At 44.9% G+C, this 24,997-nt stretch overlaps 1 protein-coding gene across 5 annotated transcripts in view; it reads right to left on the bottom strand.

Moving 5' to 3' along the window:
• SEMA6A (semaphorin 6A) overlaps positions 1–24,112 on the bottom strand; it is a 128,546-nt gene extending 104,434 nt beyond the window's left edge. For 4 of the 5 annotated variants that reach the window (XM_059693832.1, XM_059693835.1, XM_059693834.1 and 1 more), the window contains exon 1: positions 23,975–24,112. The gene's annotated coding sequence lies outside the window, so the exon portion shown is untranslated. The remainder of the gene's footprint in view (positions 1–23,974) is intronic. The other variant, XM_059693833.1, reaches the window with a different exon arrangement.
• Between the last annotated feature and the right edge of the window lie 885 nt (positions 24,113–24,997).

The raw sequence follows: 24,997 nt of genomic DNA, 5'->3' as shown, positions 1-24,997 counted from the left end.
GGTCCTTAAGGCAATTTATACATATTGACTTATTTAATGCTCACAGCAACCCTATGAGGCTGACACTATAGCTATTTGGTTTTACAAACAAGGAAACTGAGGCACGGGAGGTTAAGTAATTTGCCTGTGTCACAGGCGAGTGGATGGTGAACTTTGGGTTTCAATCCAGGCTCCCGCCTCTCTGCAGCGTGCACGTCGTTCTGTTGACTAATGTTGTTTCGCTCCCACTCACCCCTAAGTTTTGACCTGGTCATTGAATTCAGATAGAAGAGGCCTCTCAGAGGATGTAATCACAACAGGCTTGCTCTATCAGTTTCCCGTTTGCAATTAAACGCAGACATGCTACAACAACAACATCAATAATCCCTCTAAGGAATGGGAATGCCGGGACTGACAACCTAAAGTACCAGGAGCCATCAACTTTCTGACAGCTAGGGGAAGGCTTTAAAGGCACCTGCCCGAGGTTTCCACAAGGACTCTGCAGAGGGTCAGTCACAGGATCCTGCCTATAGATCCTGACTCAGTTTTCTGTGTTAACCTGAAGAAACGGTGACCGCAGGAAATGTGGGCACGCCAACCACTGCCCACATGTCACCGGCCCCAGTCAGAGTGACCGATGAACCTGGAGAGCACTGTGAGGCCTTTGTGCCCGCCCGCTCTTCAATACTTCCCAGAAAGTGTAAAATTATTGTGTCCATTGCCTAAGGCTTCCTCTGACGTTCACATTTCTTTGTAAAAAGGGATTTTGTAGCCAAGCATCCCTTTCAGGGTATTTTAGTTTTACCAAGCTGAACATTGCAAAGCACAACCTTTGGGAAACATGATAAGAACACATAACTTTACACTGACTCTCTTTTCTTTCAAGAGGACAGTGTTTCTTTTCCTTTTTCCAAACCAGGGCACGGGTAGGTGCCGTGATGTAGCACATAGAACAGCTTTGAGGAGCCTTGCACTAATTACTTGGTCACCCTGTGGGTCAATTAATGATTTGGTACTAAATGACATCCTCCGAGGTGGGCCCATTCCGAGGATCTCTCAGCACAGCTGCTGGGAGCCCTGGAGTGAGTTGGGGAAGCCAGCCTCCTCTGAGGCAGAGCGGCAGGCCCTGTCCTCTCTCCTGGGAGGAGCGTTTGCGGTGCCAGTCAGCCTCTGAACCTGCAACTGCAGATCGGCTTCTCTCTCAAACCCTTAAATCAGTGGGAGACAATTACTCACACTTACACTTACTCACAGGAAGTGTTTTAATGGGGGCAATTTTACAAAAATCCAATAGAAAATTATTTCATAAGTGGTGCCACATGTTGCCAGATGTGATAGACATGAAAATATTTTCATTCAACCATTGCCAAAATATGCTAGAAAGTTAAAAAATAAAATAAAACGTTAATGTGGGTTGGGTATAGAAGTAGATAGGCCATGATGGAGATCCTATCTCCAGGGGAGAGCGGTCCCTGCATAGACACGGGTCCAGGAGGAGTCGGCTGTGCTCTAGAGAACATTCACTCATTCCCAAGAATCCCTGCCAATCACCCAAGAACCTTTCTCCACTTGGAAAATGGGGACAATGTCACTAATTCGCAAAATGCTTAGAAAACTATAGAATTAAAAAATTAGGTATATATCGTACAATCAAATAACATACAGGGCGGGGCAAAAAGCAGGGTTACAGCTATGAGTGCACGAAACAGTTGATTCTTGTATTATGATTTATTAATTGTATTATTTTTCATAGGAACAACTGTAAAACTACTTTTGCCCCACCCTGTAGATATAACTGGGTACCAGGCCTAGTTTTGTGACTGTGTTGGGACACTTCTATAAATAATGTTCACTTTAAATACAGTCATCTTGTTTACCTTTAAGCGCTTGGAAATCCATCAAGTATAATTTTACCCGAATTTCTTATCAGCCTCAGTGTAACCCCTGTTGGAAGACCATTTCTGAACTCCAAGTTCAGTCCCTCAAAGGGATTCAAGCTCCAACACGCCGCCACGTCAGCTGCTTTGGCTGATCACGCTTGGTGTCATTAGCGTCCGTTTAATATGGCAGCTGATGCCTTGTGGTCCCTTGCAAATGAGGGAGAGCGGAGCCTGGGAGGGAAGTGAATTCTAATTGCCTGCCGCAGGACTGTGTGGCGCTGCCGGTGACAGAGGCCAGTAGGGAAAAGAGGAAAGCTTTAGAGAAGGTCTGTTGTCCTGATGAAGTGGAATTCCTAGAACACACTGTGCTATAAAATGAGATTTGGCTCCACAGTGCTGGGAGCAAACAATGGACTCAATAGTACCCGGCACTGGTTGCTGGGCATATTCTAGCTCCTTTAGTCGGGGCTGCCTTTCATTCATGGGAGCAGGAGCCACACTAGAGAATGGGAAGGCGAAATCCTGAGAGTAAAACGTTAGGGGGGAAAATCCAGGGACTTTCAATCAGGATGAATACCATGATTAAGATATCCTCTCACACTCAACGTGAGATAGCTTCAACCAAATCTATAATTTTTTTGGATAAATAACTATAGCGACAACTAGCAAAGTATGTCTAGTCCTTCAACTGGGTTAGTATAGTAGTGACTCTTTTTTTTAAGGAAGGTCTGGGTGGAGATGGATTCTTTTCCCCTTAGGTCTTTATTTCTTAGAAAAGGTGGGGGAAAAGGAGGCTAAAATGAGTGTGGTTGGGAGTGGGGGCTACAGGAGTTTAGAGAGGGTCTCTGCTCTGTGCCCTAATCTGTATGTGATCTGAGTCCATGGCAAACAATGAACAATAACATCAGTAAAAATGTAGTAAATCACCCACTATAAAACTACTAGAGGCCTGGTGCACAAAAATATGTGCACTCGGGGGGGGGGGGGTCCCCTCAGCCCGGCCTATGGCCTCTTGTAGTCTGGGACCCCTCGGAGGATGTCCACCTGCTGGCTTAGGCCCGCTCCCTGGGGGATCGGGCCTAAGCTGGCAGTCAGGCATCCCTCTGGCAGCCCGGAAGCCCTCAGGGGATGTCCACTTGCCAGCGGGGAGCAGGCCTAAACTGCAGTCGGACATCCTTAGTGCTGCTGAGGAGGCAGGAGAGGCTCCCACCACCACCACTATACTGGCAGCTGTCAGCCTGTCTTGTGGCTGAGCAGAGCTCCCCCTGTGGGAGCGCACTGACCACCAGGGGGAAGCTCCTGCATTGTGTCTGCCCCCTGGTGGTCAGTGTGTGTCATAGTGACCAGTCATTCCCAGTCGTTCTGCTGTTAGGGTCAATTTGCATATTACCCTTTTATTATATAGAATAGAGGCCTGGTGCACGGGTGGGGGCCGACTGGTATGCCCTGAAGGGTGTTCTGAATCAGGGTGGGGGTCCTCCTGGGGTGCCTGGCCAGCCTGGGTGAGGGGCTGATGACTGTTTTCAGACTGACCAAGCGCCCTGGTGACTGAAGCTCCCAGCCTTTCCTTTTTTTTTTTTTTTATTCGGTCCAGCTCCATGGCTGCCGGCCACCATCTTTGTTTGCAGTTAATTTGCATATCTTGCTGACTAGCCAATGGGAGGCATAGCGAAGGTACGGTCAATTACCATGTTTGTCTATTATTAGGTAAGATGTCCTGCCTTAGAAAAGCATTATTTGTCAGTCTCTAAATGGGTAACAGATTCGATTAGTAATAGGCCAGGAATTAAGCGTTTGTTCCCAACTTGTAAAATAGAGAGAAAGAGAGGGGAGAACGCCTACTCCAAAAGTGCCCCAGGCACTAAAAAGACAGTTTAAATCGAAGACACTTAACTGTAGCCTTTACAAGTAGGAGCAAGTCCACCTAATTATGAATGGGGAATTGTCAAACCAGTTTGCCCCTGAAATACTCACTTTAATATAACTTTGGTTAAACCATTTGAACAAAGTTATATTGCAGCTATTACTGATCAATTACAACTAAAAGTCTAAAAATGGAGCATATACATTCTGTTTGAGGTTTCACATGAAGGTAATATGTAATCATTTGTAGGATGTCTTTGTTCAAAAACTACTGCACAGAAACCAAATTCGTGGAGAAAATTCTGCACTTCAAGACTTGCGTTGGTGGAGGTCGACCCTTGACTTGCCCACCTTCTTGGAAGGTTTCCGTGGTTAAGCACATGTGCACGAGCACACATACACACAAACACACACTGACTATCCCTTTGCAGGGTTTATGTCCAGGAGCCCAGGAACCAGAAGACCTGGAGGAGTGGGAAAGCTCAGCTTCCCAACAAGGCCTCCTCCCTAGGCTGGAGGGCAGGCGTGGGCCTGGAGGTGGTGCAGGCAGATCCAGCCCATTCCCGCCTTATTTGTTCAGATCATTAGGAAGGTGCCAATTAGCCCCTATTTTCCTAAAGATTTTTGTGTTGTGAACATCTGTCCACTAGCATCTGGCCAGGGCCCAAGTCCATTTCACAAGAAACACCAAACAGCTGTCAGATGGTCCTGAGTTTGGGTGAATTGACCAAATGAACACAATGCTCCCTGCTACTGGGGAGGGGGGCCCCACTTCCTATTATTCATCCCTAGATGTACAAGTTAGCACGTTGCCTAACTCCTAACCAGCACCTTCCTCATTTTTGTGAGTTAGGCTCTGCATTGGAGGAAATATTTGGGATGGATAAAGCCAGACTTGTTTGTTAGCTCAGAAGCAAATGATCCATTTGGCCTTTGCTTTTCTTTAATCACCCAACTTTTTTTCTGCCTTCTCATTAGAGCTTAGAGCAGTGGTTCTCAACCTTCCTAGTGCCGCGACCCTCTAATACAGTTCCTCATGTTGTGGTGACCCCCAACCATAAAATTATTTTCGTTGCTACTTCATAACTGTAATTTTGCTACTGTTATGAATCGTAATGTAAATATCTGATATGCAGGATGTATTTTCATTGTTACAAATTGAACATAATTAAAGCATAGTGATTAATCACAAAAACAATATGTAATTATATATGTGTTTTCCGATGGTTCTTAGGTGACCCCTGTGAAGGGGTTGTTCGACCCCCAAAGGGGTCGCGACCCACAGGTTGGCGACCCACAGGTTGAGAACCGCTGGCTTAGAGAGTAGGGGTGAGAACAGGGTTGGAATAAGGTTTTACTTTCCAACCCATCCACCACGCTGTTTAGTGGGGCTCAACTCTCAGATGTTGTGAAAAATAAGTGTTTAAAGCCAATTCATCAATTCAACATTTTCAGTTTATTGGTATAAGTCATTAATTCCCCCTATAACTTAAAAGTTTTGTTGTATAAAATACATTTTATGCATTGTTTCGAGTCAGATATTAAGTTAACAGAGATGTTGGGCCCTCTTTGTTAGTGAAAAATTTCTGAATATTATGATCCCAAATACAACACTAATTACAATCTAAATTTTATATACACAAGAGTGAGAAAACCCTTCAATATTCCTTCAGTTTCCACATCCTCTATTCCCAGAGTCTAGGAAGGCTGCAGTTCAGGGCATTGCCTAAGCCTGATAAACACAAGGCTTGTCTGAGCACTAACCCAAAAAAGTCAAATTAAATCTGGAACAAAATCTAGTCACCTCACTCAACACCTTACTTAGTATTTTGGAAATATCTAATAGGACCTAATATAGCCCAATGCACACAGTACTGCATACATACTAAATGTTCCCTAAATAAAGTGAGATGATGAATGACTGATCAACCAGTTATTTAAAATCACGCCCTGACCCACAAAAGAACATGGAGAAGGAGACAGAAGCAGCAGAAAGACTTATCTGGACCGTATTGATCTTGTCTTCTTGTCTTTTCAGTTCTAACCTACATGCCAAGAACCATACAGCTGGTGACATAAGGCACTGAATGTAATCCATTCTATTAGGAGAACTTGGTGTCAAATTGCAACAACCAATTTTTTTTTAAATCCTCACCTTGAGGATATTTTACCATTGATTTTTAGAGAGAGTGGAAGATAGAGAAAAATATCGATGAGAGAGAAACACATCAATTGGTTGCCTCCTGGACAGGCTCCAACCAGGCCCTGGGCCAGGGAGGAGCCTGTAATCATCAAGGCACGTGCCCTTGACTGAATAGAACCTGGGACCCTTCAGTTCGCAGACCGATGTTCTATCCATGAGCCAAACTGGCTAGGGTGCAACACTGATTTTTATTGAGTGCTTACTGTGTACCAGACATCATTCTGGTACATAGGTTCTCACTTAGTCATAGGAATCACTTTATGAGGCAGGCACTGTCAGCATTCCCATTTTACAGTTGAGGAAAACCAGGCACAGAGAGATTCAGTAACTTTCCCAAGATCTCATGGCCACTAGAATAGGAAACTCTGGAGCTCACACTTTCAACTACTACATCACATCACCCCCCAGAGGAAAAGCTGATTCTCAAGTGTAATTTTGACCATCGGTTTCATTCTCTATGTCCTGCACTCACGTGCTCTTAGTTGTTCTTCCTGATCTTAGTCTCAAAACATCAGAGAAATCATGTGGCCAGTGTTGCTCAGTGGTTGAGTGTCGACCTAGGAACAGGGATGCCAAGGTTCAATTCTCAGCCTATCTTGTGGGCTCAATCCCTAGTGTGGGGCCTGCAGGAGGCAGCCCATCAGTGATTCTCTCTCATCATTGATGTTTCTATCTCTCTCTCCCTTCCTCTCTGAAATTAATAAATATATATTTAAAACAAAAACAGAAATATCAGCAGCAGCAGTAGCCATTTTTATCAGTTGCTCTGCTGGGAGGAGCTGGATGTATCTGGAATGTTGTAACGTTATCTGTGTAATCCACTGAGGATGCCAACATTATACGTGAGAAAAACAGCGACTGAGTCTGAAAGTGACTCTCCACTATTGCAAACTCTGGAGCAAAAGCAGGATTGGCACCAGTGTCGGAAAGCACTTAATGCCCACAGTTTGGGCGGCAGTATGTGTTTCTCTCCTTAACAGCTTCAGGGAATAATCTATAAAGGGCGGGAATTTACTCTTTGAAGGTTTGGAATAGGATAGTGCATTGAAGTTTGAGACCTCTTCCCCGAGGGCTAATTATATGATAAACTTTGAGGTTGTCTGCTCAGAAATCTCCCACCTGATGGTGATTGAAATATGTTTCTTGACACTTGTAGTTTTTATTTAAACTTACTAAACAAGGTCTTTTAGGCTTATTTAGAGAGAGCTTATTTTATCATATATCACTCTCCTGAACACACACAAAAGAAAGTAAGTGAAATTAATTGGATAATGTAGTCCTAAACCTTCTCGTTCGGTATTTGACTTTGTATTCGGAGTTTGACTTTAAATTGCAGTCATCGCTGTTTTTTTCCTCACACAGTGTAGCAGGTCCTTGAATAACATGGCTTCCTTATAATGTCGATGAGGTGTTTAAGAACTTAACTCTTGTTAACATCAATTAGCCTATGGTAAAACTCATTTCCTTATACTCATGTCGTTTCTCTTAAAAGTCACAGAACCTATCCATGAAATTAAGTGAGGACTTACTGTACTATCTGCTGCTATCAGAGCTTTGGTGATGGGCACTCTTAAATTTGTGCACAGCCTTTCAAACCATGAATTATACACTTGTTAACACTGCATTTAGAGACAGAGTCTAGCTTGCCTGGGTTAGCTGCTGACACGTTGGTAAAATGTTCTATTATGTTTTTTCACCTTTCATGGCATCTAAACAAAGTGGTTGTGTTGAGATTAAGTAACACTAGAGGGCAGCCTGCAAGTTAGAAAAACAAATGATACTACATCTGTGCAATAATTTGACATCACAACAAGTCATCTACAGTTTACTTTCTCAGCATTATGACACCAACTTAAATACGGCATCCCAACATAAAAGAATCAAATGATTCCTTAATGTTTAATTTTAATGTGCCTTTAAAATAAGACATCAAAGCAAACTCAATCATAAAGGTTTTCTCCCTTCCAGAAACCCACTCAATTTGTGAAAGCTCCCTAAGGATACTTGATGTTTCTAATCGTGCTTTGTTTCACTTCTGTTTTCAGCCTCTTTTAAAAATATGGCACAAAACCTTATTTTATTATAGAATAAGACTTTCCTGTTTCAAGTTTTATTTAGAACCCTCTGAAAGAAAACTGCGAAGTGAAGGGTAAATACATAATACCCATTTTTTTTAGAATTCTTTTTTATAGTACAAATGTTATATTCAACAATTAAAGGCACAGGAGGATTCCTCGGGCCAACTGTACAACATCAATAGTATCTAGGGGGTGGAACATAACAAAATCTGGGATACCTCGATCACCTGCGTAAGGAAGATTGATTTCTTTCTGAATAAAATATTATTAAACACATTTTTTCTTCAAAGTTAGCATAATGCAGCAAAAAAAAGGCCTAGCTATCTGCTAACACTGTCTTATTAAATAAACAACACAATTTAGGTGTTATTTGTATTTTGTGAATGACGTCATCTGTAACATTTTGATTGCTCAAGGCAACCTAAGAGATAAACACTTACATAAACATGCCCAGCGCAAGTCAGGGGTGGGGAGGGGCAGGGAGAGACGAACACACGTGTATCTAATTTCAGAATTCAAAAACTTGCATAAAGTAAAATAGTTCAGAATGAAAAAAAAAAAATAGGAGACAGGTGGCCCAGTGTATGCCCCGATTCTCACGAGTGAATCATCCGCCCTTGTTCCTCCTGCACTTTCCTAATCAGTTTTTATGGTGCTTCGCTCTTCCCCATCTTCTGCTCATCATGCTATGGCATTAACCTCCCTGATGTTGGAGAAAGTGGTCCCAGCTGCCAGACCAAATATGACAGTTTAAACACTCTTAACTTCAAATCCTTAGCACTCCTTTCACAGAGCTGGGTGTGAGCACAATGGATGAGGTCCAAGGCTTTGATGTTTGGCCTATTATGTGTCATGTAAATAAGGTTTATCATAGCTGTTAAATATTAACTATTTGGCCCAGCCAGTGTGGCTCAGTGGTTGAACACTGACCACTGAGAAGGTCATGGTTCGACTCCTGGTCAGGACACATGCCTAGGTTATGTAGGAGGCAGCTGACCATTGATTCTTTCTCATCGTTGATGTTTCTACTTTTCTCTCCCTTTCCCTCCCTCTCTGAAATCAATAAAAATATACTTAAAATATATATATTAACTATTGTTGTCTGTAAACCTGGGTCCTTGACCTGGCCAATGTCCCTGCTCTCTGCTTAGTTCCCTAGATGGGACATCTTGGAACCATGTTTTGCTCCTTCCACTCCCTTATCCCACACATCCAACTGGTCCCTAAGTCTTTTTTTAAAATATATTTTTTAAAATTTCAGAAAGGAAGGGTGAGGGAGAGATAGAAACATCGATGAGAAAGAATCATTAATCAGCTGCCTTCCACACGCCCCACACTGGGGACCAAGCCCTGACCAGGAATCCAACTGCAACCTTCTGGTTCATAGGTCGACACTCAACCCCTGAGCCACATCGGCAGGGCAAGGTCCTTAAGTCTTGACAACTGTACCTTGCAAACACACCCAGAATGTTTCCCTTTCCCACTTGCAGTGCTAGCAGATTTGTATTTCTAACACACCTTTGATGATGTCATCAAAAGCATCACCTGCGTCCACCTCCAAGTCCCCTCTGTAGAACAGGGCAGAGCCCTCCACAGGCTGCTCTCAATGCCCCTTTCTGTCCTCAGGGCTTCCACACCACACTACCAGTCCCCGGGAGGCTCCTGGCTGCTCTGGGGCCAAAGCCTTCATTTCCTGCCTCTGTACCTTTGCACCTGCCTTTCCCTTAGACCCACTGCTCTTCCTCCCCTAGCCTCCCACCTACTGAAACCTCTCTCATTCTTTAGATACAACTCAAATGCTTCCTCCTTCACAAAGGCCTGTCTGAGCTCCCATCTGGACAGAGCTGCTCCTTCCTGTCCTCCTTAGCATCCTCACCACTCTGCTTCTGGGGTGGAAAATAGACCTGACACTACAGTGATTTTTTATGTACCCATCCTTCTCGCCAGAATTGGGCCCAATTTCAGGCCTATGGTGAGTACACAATTCGTAAATTCTAAACTGGGTCATCACTATGTCTCTTCAGTACCTAGAACTTGTCTGACGTAGATGCCAAATGTGTATCTGTTGAATTAAATTGAGTTGCTGCCTTCACTAGACCTGGCAGCATGGACCCGAGAGTAAATTGACTTAGTCAGAGGGCAGATCCACGTATGCAGTGCCACACCACGTTATTCCTCGCTAAACACGTGTTTCTGTTTTATAGGCATAAGTTGCAAGCCCCAGGAGGCTACTCCTGCCAGGGTATCTGGCTCAACCCTCTGTCCCTCCAGTTCTACCCTGCACCTCGGCCAAAGTTTCCATCCTCATGGTACTGTTTATTTTCATCCCTACTATAAAACAGGACTAGGATCCCAAATAAAAACAGCCTCCATTTCTTAATTGATCTCCTTTCAGATGACAGACTCAAGACCCTAAGAGCCTCCGGAGACAATGTTCAGAAACGGCTTTCCACTGAGAAGCAGAATTCAGGTCCCAGGAGAAGCCACAGGTGAAGTCCGTGGAAAGCTACTTTTGTTCTGTGTCAGTGTTCAACCTGCACAATAGGCATAACATAAGAACATTTATGGCTGGGAGACTGTAATGGTTTTGAAGTATTGAGTGAACAGCGACATAACATGGAGGAGCACAACACTCAGAGTCAGAAGGTTGGGAGCTTTGTCCCAAGCCCTTCCCTTAACAGGTGTTCTCTTAGGCAAATTATTTGACCTCTCTGAACCTCAGTTATCTCATCTTTAAATTGGGTAAATTAATACCTGCCTTGCCTAACCCAGGATGTAATGATATTAAATGAGGCAATGTTTATAGAGGCACTTTGAAAACTATAAACACTTTGGAAATGAGGTCTTTATTATTAATAATAACACTGTAAATACTGCTGATGTTGATCATCACCTGTAAGCAAGCCTGATTTCTAAATCTGATGTGGGGCTCAGCAAGACTCCTTCCAGGTGACCAGCCCTGTGCTGGTACCTCACTGTGGAAGCAGCCTCTTCTCCCTGGGCAGTGCCACTCAGGAAGGAGTATCTGCACTGTAAACACAGGCACTGGAAAGCAATGAAATATGCAAATGAGTTACGATTACTTTTTTTTTTTATTTTATTGATTTTTTACAGAGAGGAAGGGAGAGAGATAGAGAGTTAGAAACATTGATGAGAGAGAAACATCGATCAGCTGCCTCCTGCACATCTCCTGTTGGGGATGTGCCCGCAACCAAGGTACATGCCCTTGACCGGAATCGAACCTGGGACCCTTCAGTCCGCAGGCCGATGCTCTATCCACTGAGCCAAACCGGTTTCGGCACGATTACTTTTAATAGGACAAGCCCGGGAGTTAAGACCAGGTATAGTTGACAACAAGAAAAGATACTGCCCTGTCCTACATTTAAAACCTTTTCAAGTTCTGCTCCGAAGAATTTGCATTTCAATAGCAATGTGAAAATGTCAAGCTATTCACAGCGTTGCAAAGCCTTCTCTCACACACCTGCGTGTTGTATGTAGGATCTGAGCAGGCAATTTTGTTGTCCTTTTATTCTTGGGAACAGATGTGTTTGGGCAATAGTAACAGGTCTTATGCTCTGGACATGACAAAATATGAAAACGAAAGCTCCACCCTGCAAGATATCCCATGAGAATTAATTAATCAAATATTCGACATGTTGAACTTCCTCTCATCACAAATGAGAGGAAACACCTTGTAGATAAAAGTTGACTTTTTAATAGAAAACTTTTTCCTGTACTCCCGAACATCCCTTTAAAAGAAAAACAAATCCCAAAGATGTTTGTTACCTTTACTCTCGGCTACGTAAGAGACTACTCTGTTCTTTCTACTTTTGACACCAGTAGCATCTCCTCCTGGCTGGGCAAACATGGGATCATGACGCTGGGTTGACTTTATTAAAAAAGTAAAACCAGCCCTAGCCAGTTTGGCTCAGTGGATAAAGCATCGGCCTGTGGACTGAAGAATCCCAGGTTCGATTCTGGTCAAGGGCCCATGCCAGGGTTGTGGGCTCAATCCCCAGTAGGGGGAGTGCAGGAGGTAGCCGATCAATGATTCTCTCTCATCATTGATGCTTCTGTCTCTCTCTCCCTCTCCCTTCCTCTCTGAAATCAATAAAGATATATTTAAAAAAAAAAAAAAAGTAAAACCATACTGCATGCACTGGGACAACCATCTTAGAAATTACTTTACATAATCACTACCCTAGAACACAGTACAGCAAACATTACAAATCAATTTAATTTAGGCACTTTCTCATTAAGATGCTTATAGATCAGTAAGCTTAGTTGTAAAAGCAAAGCAATGATAATAAGCACACACTCTACTAAACTAGATGAGTTATATGCTATTAGTTTCATCATATAAGCTACAAAATGATTAGTCACAGAAACTCAGTTCTTAAGTTGGACTTAATTTATTATATCTAACTTTCATTAGAGCCTCTAGTTAAAAGTTGAATGTAAATAGTTCCCTAACAATATAATTCAGCTTCTTGATATCTGTTCTAAAACTCATGACACAGGACAAAAGCACTTCCAACAAGATGTGAGACCTATTTCCTTCCAGGGCCTGCAATAGTCCCTGGTCTATATTTGTCACACTTGGTAAATACTTGTGGGCAAAGGCAATACCACCTGGTCTACCATCCCCAGCGTATGGCAGCATTCATTTGAAGGAACTGAGGCACCATGCCAAGTCCCATCCAGTCTTTGGGAGGAATGGCCTTAAATCCAGGTCGAAGCCAGAAAATGTCGCCTATTTTGATAAGTAAACTGCTTTAAAATTAAAAATGGTTCACCTGCCATTCCAACATACTCTGCATCTGTATGACCACTTGCGGGACAATGCATTTTACCAGTCTAGGAAGGATGCAGCAAGACATTCTTCATACACCAAGAACCTAGTGTGGTGTGCATGGCAAGAAAATGGAAGCATATTCAAGTCACTGCCATTGGAAATGTTCCACCAAAATACATTTTGTGCCTTGGAGGCACAAGGGAAAATCTGTAATCAGAAATCATTAATTAAGGTTAATTAAAGTCCACATTGTATTGGACTGACATCCACACAGAAGTACTGCTTGCTTTTCTTAAGGCTCTATGTGTAGCATCTTGCCTGACCTGTCACCCAAGAATAATGCCAATCTGTGACTGTAGAGAGGACAGCAAACTGAATTCACAAACTCTTCTTCTCACACCAAAAGCTTCTGATCGGAAATATTAGTCCCACTGTTCTCTCCCGCTCCACCCCCCACCCCCGCCCTTAAAAAACTAACTTACGAGAATACTATACGACGTGCAGGACACATTTTCTTGCCCTGTCAAACAATTGGGGGTCCATAATGCTGAATTTAAAAATGCATGCTTGTTTTGCTTCACGGAGATATTTGAGGGGGACCTGGAGAAGGGCTGGGGGATAATTGCAGCCTATGGGTAAGCCGACCACATGATCAAAAACTGCTGTGACACTTAAAAGTGTTTCTCCGCAAGGAATTCCCGTGCCCAGAAGCCTGGTGAAGCCAGTAGCAATTAAGGGCATGTTATCCTTTTAATTTACTTCAAATTATTGGCCTCTAAAATCAATCATTTAGTGTGGTTGGGTAAGGGAGGGGTCAATATAATAGGCACGTGCATTAAAATGCTTGTTGATATGACACAAAAAATGTGACAGGCTGGATGTGGGGAAATTTGAACCGGTTGCTTTGAAGCTCACCCTGAAATGAAAACTAGTCATTTTCTAGTAAAAAAATAAAATAAAATAAAAATGACTATTTTCCTAGATGAGACCCATTTGTAATGGATTAAAGGTTTTCTTCTTCTGAACCTGCCTGGATTTTCATCTGATGCTTTGCATGTCCTGAATTCAGTGCCATATGCATCAAGTGTGAGATTGTTTTATTTTATGTTTTAGTCTATGAGGAATTTAATGGCTCAGCTTAGACTGGTAGGAGTCCTTGAAAGTCCACTTGAGGAATGGGGAAGAAAACATTAAGCAGTGCCCCGGGAGTTTCTGTTACACGGGCCACATTTACCTAACAAAGGAAGGCTGCGCTCCACATCACACAGGAAGCACATAAATCCAGCTCGTATGTGGGTCTCCCTCCTGCAACAATTTACTTCTCCAAATCTTTTCTTGACTCAGTCATGCAATATATGCACAACTGGAGAGCTTTTCCTAATCAACCCGTAAGTCACAAATCTAAACACAAAATAGCAAAATATTACAATTACAGAAATTTAAAAAAATGCTCTTATACTCAAGAGTTGACAAAGCAGCAGACCGATGGGCCAATGTTGCAAATACAGCCAAATGGTCTCTCGCTCCTCAGTAATGTGTGTCAGACCTAAAAAAAAAAATAAAGGTGAAACCTGAAGGAAAGCACTAAATGTTTGCATTGCCATACCCAGGCAAGAGACACAACACTCCTGAGGTCATTTTATTTATTTAGCAATCTGCAGAGCCAACACCAATTTATGAAGCTGAAATGTTGAGCAAAGTCATGAATGCCCTCATTTACCTCCACATTTATAAATAGTCCTAACGAAGAGTTCGCACCCTTGTGCTTTCTCGTCGGAAGATGAAAGTGACATCAGCCCCTGGACTGTAATTTTTTGCCAGCAGCGCTGAGCAAGAGGCAAATCCTGGAGTAAATATCAGCTGGCTGCGCACATAACAAGGTCCAGGGAGAGGCTCTCAGAAGTTGCCTCTTTGAATCCAGCACTGAATTAGAAGAGAAGTGGTTTTCAGTTCTTTCAAGAGCACCGCAACTGCCAACATAACTGCCAGTCTTGCAAGCCCTAGTATATCTCAAACCTTTCCCAAGACACCCCAACACTATCGGAGGCACTGAAACTATGGCAACCGAATAAGAAAGCAGCCTCCATGATTAATAGATGAAGATCCCAGCGACAGTGTCTAGCTGGGGCCATCATTCATGATGCGCGAAAAATTAGCACAGAATCCATCTTGAAAACCATTAACAAGTATTCTTATAAAAATCCACCCAACGGCCATTTGGCTACGTATACTCCAGTTTAGGATGCTGTAAACTATTCGGTTTCCATGTATTGCTCACAATGCTGAGATGAGCATGTTCTTAGTAACTCTAATGCTCTCATTTTTAGAATAATTAAAGGCTTAATCTACCGGCTTCCCACCTGGGTATTTGAAGCCTAGGAACGAATGCATACAAACACCAAAATAAGTGAATGAAGTCACGTGGTTCTCGGGGTAAAAAGGAGGAGACACAGTTGGTGGATTGTTGGAATGTTTTTTTGTGGAACGCAGTTTTTCATAAAGCATTCCATTTTCGGTGAAGGAACACTCCCTCTCACCAGCTCAATCAGTATTCTCTCAGTTTCCTCATTCAAGGACAGCTGGAGTCACTGCAATATTAATGAAAAGATTGAATACTCTCCTTTAAAAGGGGTCAGGAATAAGAAAAAGGAAAGAAGAGTGGATCCATCACAGAAAGCTCGTCTGTAAAAGTCTCATATAACATTAAACCATAACTAATATAGTGTTTCTTCTCAGCCCCCAAAATGGTTACTTTCCAATGGTGTGTTTTCATTGTGTTCAGTGCCAGCTTGTGCTATAAATGCTTCAAATCTAATCATGGCCAAAGGCTTGGTCTTGAACACGTGGGAGGGTAGAAAGGCTAAGAGAGGGGTAAATAGCATCTCCTGCTAAATTTTTTAATTGGCGGGGATTCTTTGAATTAAATTTTCTACAAATGGCAATTATAGGTTAGTGGGAAACCACAGAAGCGCTGAGTCATCGTAAATGAAAGCCTCAGGTCTGTGGGCTGTGTGTGGAAATACCGAATACTAACAATACTTTCATAGCAGGTTATCTCACTCACTGCTCAGAAGACCTGGCCCTTCAGTCTTTGAGGCATGTTAATTGCTGATTTATTTCTCTCTCTCTCTTTATATTATCTTTCTACTTACAAAATTTAAGAGGAAAACAAATTTGTCTTTTAGAAAAAAATAACTAATTCTAGGCCAGGAGAGATTCCTATTCCTCCTGGTGCAGCAGTTCTTTGGGAACGTGGTGATGATGCCCATTTACTGTACCTTCCGCTGCGCCTTTCAGAAGTCAGATTCTTCTCACTGATAAGAATTTGCATGGCTATCATTTGAATCAAATTTCATGGCAGTATATCCGTCAGAGTAAATGCTATCTCTATTGGGGTCAGCTAACTATCTCCTCTGTTTGGTGGGGAAGGTGATGTTTTGCTTCTGAGTAGAGAAAGAGTCATGCTCTCCTAAATGGATTGCAGGTCTGCCCAGGGAAGAGTGACCCGGCAAGTGTATGGCCAGCATGCAGACCCTCTTGCAGAAGTTGGTGACAGCCTCCTCGGAGTCGTTGGGCAGCCAGTGTCTCCTGTCACAGGTATGGTGCTTGGGGTCCATTCAGCTCATCACTGAACAGCCATTTCTGGCTACTCTCAGGTGCCAAAGGTGGGCACTTTCAGATTCTTTGGTGGGTTCAGATTGTGTGTTTTATACTTAAAATGTTAGTAGGTGAAGGATATCATTTCTTTAAAACAACTCTCCTTTGGGTCTTATTAGGTGTGAGGCCCTGTGCTACTTGCTATTGTTTTGTTTGTATAGTGTTTTTGTTTTTTTTCTTCTATATTGGGTGTGATATTTCAACTTCCCCCGTTAGGAAAAGGATCATGACTCCTCTTCCCATGCAAGTGACTCTTTCACATGCTTCTCAGCTTAAAACCTCTGACACCATTGCCCGCTGACGGTGTGAATGTTCCTCTCTGGCCCAAAGGTTGTTTCCTTTGCAGCATCTCTTTATGCTACAGACTTGCGGCCATTTCCTTCGGTACTCTCCCCATCTGGGCACTCTCCCTGGCTACTGTCACCCAGATACAAATAACTCCTTCCCTGGCTGGGTAGCTCAGTGGGATGGAGCATTGTCTGGTACACTGAGGGTTGCGGGTTTGATTCCTGATCAGGGCACATACCTAGATGCACTGCATATGGCAGGCAGCCAAACGATGTTTTTTCTCTCTCTCCCTTCTTCTTTCTCTAAAAATCATTAAAAACATATCCTCAGGTGAGGATTTAAAAAAATTTAAAGCACCTTGTATTTAATGAATGTGTATAGTGTACCAGGTATTGTGCTACAAATTTACAGATACCATCATATTTACTCTTAACCACCATAACATCATCATGCTAGCATTTTACAAATGGAAATGGAGACAGACAAGTCAAGTAACTGGCTCAAAGTCACACTGTTTGTAAATGGCAAAAACTAGGATGCAAATCCAAGTGCGGTCTGTCCACCTAAGAAGAGTGACCTCGGCACTCCCTCCAGAACCCTTGACTGCCTTCCCTGTGACAGTCCCTCCATGTTATCAACTTCGCACCACAAAATCTAATGAAGTTGCCCGTGTTACAGCGAAGATCAGAACTTCTACTACTCCTAGTTCACCCTGACAGGTCTGTTCCACATTCATGCACACGTTGACATTAACCAGTGTAGAACTTACCTAAGCACAAACAATGCCCTAGCTTTGTTTATAATGACTGGCAGAGTGCCCCTCCCATGACCTCGCTCAATTTAATGGTCACATTGAAAGCAATCTTTGCTTGATGCAGTTGGCGTTCTGATTAATATGGCTACTATCCCAGTTGTATGTAGACTGTGTGTTTTCAATGAATTTGAGGATATTGTTTAATTTCACAATGTGGTTTACACTAAAATGACATCAACAGAGTCTAATCTTTCTTTTCTGATTTAGAAGACAATGAAGTAGGGTCTCTGCTAGGCCTAGGGTGTGGGGAGGGAGGAGCTAGCATCAAACTTCAAATTTCCAAAGTGCATTTCATAGTTTACCATATACATTCACATTCCTGATTTCATCTTATTCTTCCAGCAGTCCTACAAGGTAGGAAGCACGTTACTATTCACATTTTTTGTTTAAAATAATGCAGATCAGAAAGGTTAAGATAGTTGAAGTCTGAAGCCCAGTTCTTCTGACTCCAAGTACAGGACCTTCAACAAGTTACTGCTATACTTGTACAGGGCAGAAATGTGGGTTAACAAGCATATTATTTTCTCCTGGTAGGAAGTTCAATTTTGAAAACTAGTGTTAGTAAACTCCAAAAAAGCAAGAAGGTTCTGTGGCCAATGGTTAGAATGCAGAACAAATGAGGCCAAGGTCAAAAGCTCAATCCCCATAAGTGCTGGCTTGTCTTCTTAGCTCAGTTTCTTGGCAAGTTGATTTTGCCTAACTCAGATTCCCTACAGCTTCAACCAGGTGTCCCACAGATGTGTGTTCTTGGCCACAGAAGGGAACTGGGTGAGAGTGTGGGAATGAGCAGGCTCCAATCTATCACCAAGACTGGGAAAACAACCCACAGTGAATGTTCTACTAATGGTGCATGAGACATATCACCTATGTACATGGAAGACATTGTTCACACACACACACACACACACACACACACACACACACACTCATGCAGGCAGAGAGATAGCTCATTTGATGGAAACATGGCATAGAAAAACGAGCAGACATTGCCTGGCTGGCATAGCTCAGTGGTTGAGAATTGACCTATGAACCAGGAGGTCACGGTTCAATTCTCCGTCAGGCCATATGTCTGGGTTGCCAGCTCTATCCCCAGTGTGGGGCATGCAGGAGGCAGCCAATCAATGATTCTCTCTTATCATTGATGTTTCTATTTCTTTCTCCCTCTCTGAAATCAAGAAAAAAAAGAATATATATATATATATATATATATATATATATATATATATGAAAAAGAAAATGAGCAGACAAAAGAGATAAAGATTAGTTGTTTGCAAAAAGAGTCACCATTCATTCATTCATTCATTCAACAAGTACTTGTCCTAGAGGGCCTAGGATGTGCCAGGCACAGGTGTAGGTGCTGGAGGTAAGGTAGTGAATAAAACATAAACATGTCTACCCTTATGGCATTATGTTCTAGTGGAGGGCAAAATAAACTAGGACAACGTATAGTGTACTGGGCTGTGAAAGTGCTAAGGGAAAAAAATGAGGCAGGCCAGGGCGGTAGGAGGTGTTGAGGGAAAAGGGTGAAGTAAATAAGGTGATCAGAAAAGGTTTCACTGAGAAAGTGACATTTGAGCAGAAACCTAAGGAATGTGAGGAACAATCATGAAGCCATCCAGGGGCAACACCCTTCCCAAGCCATAAAAGAGCCTGCAAGGGACCAAGGAGAGCACAACTGGCATTGAAGTAACCCCAAGGAGAGGAGGTCAGCGAGGTGGGGGCCCAAGTGCAGATCATGTGGGGCCACAAAGCCACAGGAAGGACTTCGGCTTTCACTGGGATGAAGTGGGAAAGCTGAGCAGAAGTGATCTGATCTAGCTTAGTCTTTTCGCTCTGGGGATGGCAGGGAGAAAAGACTGTAGGGGGCCCAGAGCAAAACAGGAAGACAGGCGGGGAGGCAGGCACAATAACCCAGCAGGGGCGCTCCGTGGCTTAGCCAGTGTGTGGCCCCCAGAAGTGGAAGGCCTGCAGGAAGTCCGAATGCCAACAGCATTGCAGCTGGAATGGGTGTGGACAGAGAAAGAGTCACAGATTTTAGGCTTGAGCAACTCAAAGGATGGAACATGCCATTTACCGGGATGGAGATTTTAAGAAAAGCATATTTGGGGGAGAAAGATCCAGAAGTAGGTGTTTTGAATGTTGACTACCTGAGAGATGCACATTATTTGGGAGACATCAGAGTATTGATAGTTTTATGTGACACTCTCCATTAGTGTAATTAGAATAATTCTAATAAAAAAAGTTTTACAGTAAGTCATCTGCTTCACAAAGCAAGATACTTTGGTGTATATCCTATACTATAATAGTCCCAGCCTGAGGAGTATCCTGAGCTCCCTTCTCCCCTTGAGGTTTGTGTGGTATGATATCTTATTTGCCCATTTCAAAGGGATTAAATGCCTCCCTCCCTTCCCTACCTTACCATATCCCCAAGAGGCAACCCTGTGGTTGCCAGCAGAGAATAGCTCAGTTGCTCTTGCAGCACATTTAAAGCAGATGAGAAAAACCTTCACCCTGGAATAGAACTATCAGGGACAACTTGGCTCCAAAGGCACAGAGAGATTGATTGATATTGGGAGGTGGGGGGCACAGCAGGATGCTTCCAGGCTGCACCTCCCCCTGGAAGTGTGAACACCCAGGGAACACCCACTCTGAGAGCTGGACAATTGTCTAAACCTAACATGGGGTGTGATAGCTACAGGCTTTCCCAGGCTTTACAGTGCTAATTAAAGTATTTGCAATTACTTTGGCTTGTTCTGTGATTCCTTTCTGCAAACAAACAAACAAAAAAAGATGGGAGAATATATTAGCTCTTGGCCATGTAATTGTAAAAAAAAAAAGTTTTCCTCCCATAAACACTCTTTTGTTCTGCTTGGAAAAGAGCTGAACCCACTATGCACCCATAGTAAAGTATCTGACTTACTTCCTTGTTCAAAACAGTATTTTTCCTTCCATTTTATATGGGAGTGCAATTACCCATTTACTTTTAAAGCATGAGTATTTATTTTGAATTTAATAAAAGTTCTTAATTTGGGTGTCTTATTTTTATTGCACGAAGATAAGTCTCCCTAATTTTTGCTATTCTTCTCATTCAACACACTTGGCAATGTTATCTGCCTACTCAGAATGCAAATGTTATATTTTTCTAATGAGGAAAGCATTCACTAGACTTTGAAAGAACTTGAGGGGTGTAAGTTTGTGTCTCTGTGTGCATAAATAAAGAGTTGCACTTATTGCTACTTTATAATAACCACATACTTGAAGGCATAGATTTTTTTTCACTAGAAAAAAACAGGTCCACTGTAAGTGGAGAAATGTGAACCACATGTGACTATTTCATTCACTCATTTATTCATTAGACATTTAGTTAAGTTTATACACTGATTCTTATGAATTTTTAACCTCTTTAAACTTAGATGTTCCAGCCTATAAGTATATTCTGCAGGTGGCTCCTGAGATGAAGATTTTAGGTGTCTGCTGAACATTTACACAGGTGGATTACATGCATGATGGATAACGTTGGCCCATCTCTACATGGTGGTTAACAGCAAAACATAACACTGTGGGAAGATTGTCAGAAATAAGAAACATGAACACAAACATCGTAAATAAGAAACATGAACTAGAATGCTGCTTTATATCAAGTTGAAAAAACACATTAACACAAAAATGAAGTTTTATATCTGATTTCATTCCTGTTTGCTTTCAAGTTGGTTTGCAAGGTGCCTCATTCAAGAATGTCCTAAAACCAGAATATACATTGAGAGTGGAGGTTACTCAAGATTTGAATAAGAGTTACCATGTAAACAAGCATGGGTAAACCAAATTCAAATAGTCAATGCAATTATTTCTTAACAGATAGTTTAGGTTAATAGGTGGAGACACGGTTCTGCCACTGTATTTAAGGTTAGGTTAATAATTAACTTTGGTGCCTGGAGTGGTTTAATCAAAGCTTACTGTAAATCATAAAACTGCTCCATGCAGACTAAACAGGGTCTGGAAAAAACATACAAAATGTTCTTTTTACGACCCTGCTAGCCAATTGGATAAGGCATAAACAAGTAGATATTTTTATTCAGAATTGAGCACAGGCATCTTTATGTTTGGGAAAGAATTAAAAAAAAATAGAGGAGTCATGTATCCCAAACCAACAGTCTCCCCCCTGCCATCAGTGGCAACCCCTGGACTTAACGCCAAAGGTAAGATATGTGTTGGAAGGAAAACTGACAATTAACAGGATTAGAGAAAGGCAAGAAAAGGCGCTCGACCTTTCTACTCGGAAAAGACTTTAAAAACCAGCGCTGGGGGGCATTAAATAGCTTTCCTGAGACCTACTGGAAGGACGCGCTGCAACTGGGTTAAAGATCTTTTCCGAGTGGAGGCAAAAAAAAAAAAAAAAAGTTGTGCGAACAAGTGTGCGAAAGTGTGTCTCGTGCGCTTCTGTGTTTTTAAACCTTTCATGGATCACATTCAGTGGCAACTTGATTTCCATCCAGCATAAGCAGAGCGCGTTCCCACCCTGGCCGTGTCTGGCCACGGCCTCCCCAACGCAACCACCTTTCTCCCAAGGACAGACGGTGAGCGGCTGGAGGGGCTGCCCACTGCAACACAGGCGGTGGCTGGCCTGCGAGTGCTCGCTCTGGCTGTGAAGACAGAGGTTGCAGCCCAGCTCCACGCACACCAGACTACCTGCTCTGTTCCTCCCTGGACTCCCGCTGACTGCAAACCTGCGCGCGCGCTCCGGAGGCCGGGATGCTGCTCTTGGAACTGGTACCTGCATGGCAGCCAGCCCCGGCGAATGCCCACACGCACCCCCGCGCCAGCCGATGGCCACAGTGGCCGCATCAGCATCCCGAGTCCTGACGCTGACCTTCCCCTCCTTCCATTGCTTGAGAGACTGGTACAGCAAGTGCAGCCGCTGGTCGAGGGTGGAGGGTGGGGAGTGGGGGCGCCACTGTCCAAAGAAGCCCGCACCTCGCTCCTAGTTGCACCCTGGGCCGTCCACCCGCTTCCCTTGGGGTTCAGTTTCTCGCAGGCTGCACATGCTGAGCCCCAGTCATGTCATGCCCGCCGCCCCTGGCTTTCAGAGAAACTTTCCAGAGGCGCCTGGTGGAGTGACCGGTGCTGGAAAAGAAGGAGGAGTCGCTGGGCGAAGGGGCGGAGAGGGAGCGGGAAAGGCAGCAGAGTCCTGTTTCCTTTCCCGACACCCGCACGCTCCCTGGCTCCCCCAGCGCCTCTCGTGTCGAGGGAAGAGGGAGCGGACATCAGGATCCTGCTTTGCACTGCGTACCACAGCGGAGCTGAGAAGAAGCGGGAGAGCCTGGAGAATAGCCACCTCGCACCCCATCAGGGCCAAGCAGGGTGGGTGGGCACAGCCGGGCTGCTCCTGAGCGCCGCTGCCGAGAGGCAGAGCTCTAGAACGTAGCTAGTAGTTCGCAGACCCAGAACCTGGGTCAGGGGCAGAGCCCTTGCTTGGGTAGCAGCACTGGGCCATCTCTTGCCAGGTCTTCCCACCCTCCCACCTCCCGGGAACCTCCTTTCCAGAGATTCTGGAGGAGGGTGCGGCGCGCACCCGCCCCGGAGTGGCAGGCTCTGTCTGGAGAGGGACGACGCAGCCCCGACAGATGCTGTCCTCACTGCCCAGGAGCTGCGGCGAGGGATGGGGCCCAGGGCGGAGCGCCGCACACCCCAGGAGGAGACCGCTCCTGGGCGCTCGTTCAAGCAAACAAAGCCCGGAACCCCTGGTGCCAGTGGCCGCGGGAACCCGGCTATCACCAAGTGGCAGGGCGCGCGGGTGCCGGGGCTATTACAAGTTTACACACTCCACACAGAGCCCAGCCCAGACCCGCGCGGACAACAAAAGATCCCCTTCTCTTTCCCACCGTCTCTGCGGAACCCATTCTCCCACTCCGAAATCCAAACCTGGTTATGGATGAAAACAGCGCTCTCCCACCCCACCTCTTTCAGCCCTCGAGGGCAGAACCCCTTTCCTGGCTTTCGCACCAGGACACGGCGCTCCCGAGAATCCCACCCTCATGGGGCATCTCTGCTCTCTGCTGGCCCCAAAGTGAGGACGAGACGGTCCTGCACACACATCCCCGGGCCAGACGGCCATCCGCGCCGTCGCGGTAGCGGTCGCGGTCGCGGTCCCGGGCGGCACCGGGCGTTGTGTGCGGCGCGGGTGGGGAAGCCCGCAACACGGAGCCCGGCGGTCTCTGGGGCTCAGGGCAGAGAGGAGAGGCCGGCAGGGCTCGCGACTGCGTCCCCAGGGCCGGGCAATGCTCAGGAGACAGAGATACGAGACAAAATAAAACGCAAGCACCACAAAGCAGCCAGAGCGTTCTGGCCGCGGCCCCAAGACCCGCAAGCTGGAGGCGAGCCGCCCCGGAGGTGGAGCGCACCGGGGCGTCCCAGCCGTACCTTTTCGGTGCATCGACGGGTAGGCGGCCAGGGCTCGGAGCGGGCTGGTACAGCGTGGATCCCATTTAGTAATCCATTATCGAGACGATCTCTCCGGGCCGCGAGCTGCGCTCTCTCCTTCACCAGCCTTTGTCATTCCTACATGTGTGCTTGTCTCTTTGGGGATAACAGTCGCGGCGACTACTTTCTGGGATGCAAAAGCTCTGTGTTCATCTCCAATGAAAGGCGGAGAAGGGGATCAGAAAAAAGAAAGAAAAAAAAACAATAAGGAAGGAGTAAATGTTCAAGAAACTCTTCTCCAAATCCAAATTCCACTTGGATTCCACTCCAGCGAGTCCCTTCGGTAGTGTCTGCGCCGATTAACAAGTCATTTCAGGGTGGGGGGCGGGGTGGGGGCTGGGGCAGGGGTGCACCCTCTAGCCCCGTTCTGCGACCCGAAGCGGTGTGCCGCGGTGTGGCGATGCTGGCCGCTGCCGCCGCTCCTAAGTGGACATCGCGGGCAGTCAGCCCAGGGGAAAGCGCCGCTGCTGTGTCCCGAGCGCCTGGGCAGCCGAGTGCGAGGGGAGCGGAGTTGGCTGCAGCCTCACCCGTTGCCGCTCACTACTCCTCTGTCACTGGAGAGGCCGCCGCTCCCGGGCTGAGCCAAGTCCCGGACTGGATTACGCACAGCGGACTCTCCTCCTGCAACCCCGCCTACTTTGGCTGGCTTCTCCTCCGACCCAAAGGAGAGCTGTGGTGTTTGTGTGTGCATGCGAGTGAGCGAGACAGAGAGAGGGAACCTACGCCGTGTGGCGGCAGGTGGAGATTTGGACCGACTGACCAGTAGAGCTTCCTTCCATCGCGATTCCTGGCCCCGCCGATGCTCTCTGGGCAAAGGTCCCGGAGGGGGCGACTCCGGCGGAGCCCAGCCCTTGCCTCCCCCACCCTCGCATCTGCTCTAGCATGGAAAAAAAAAATAAAAAATCCAGGACAGTATTGCTGAGTCCTGCCACATGAGAAAAATAAATAAAAATAGATGTAGCG

Source organism: Myotis daubentonii, chromosome 4, assembly GCF_963259705.1.
Source record: "Myotis daubentonii chromosome 4, mMyoDau2.1, whole genome shotgun sequence".
Classification (NCBI taxonomy): Eukaryota; Metazoa; Chordata; class Mammalia; order Chiroptera; family Vespertilionidae; genus Myotis; species Myotis daubentonii.
The sequence above is the reverse complement of the archived record's forward strand: the minus strand, read 5'-3'. Positions and strand labels throughout refer to the sequence as shown.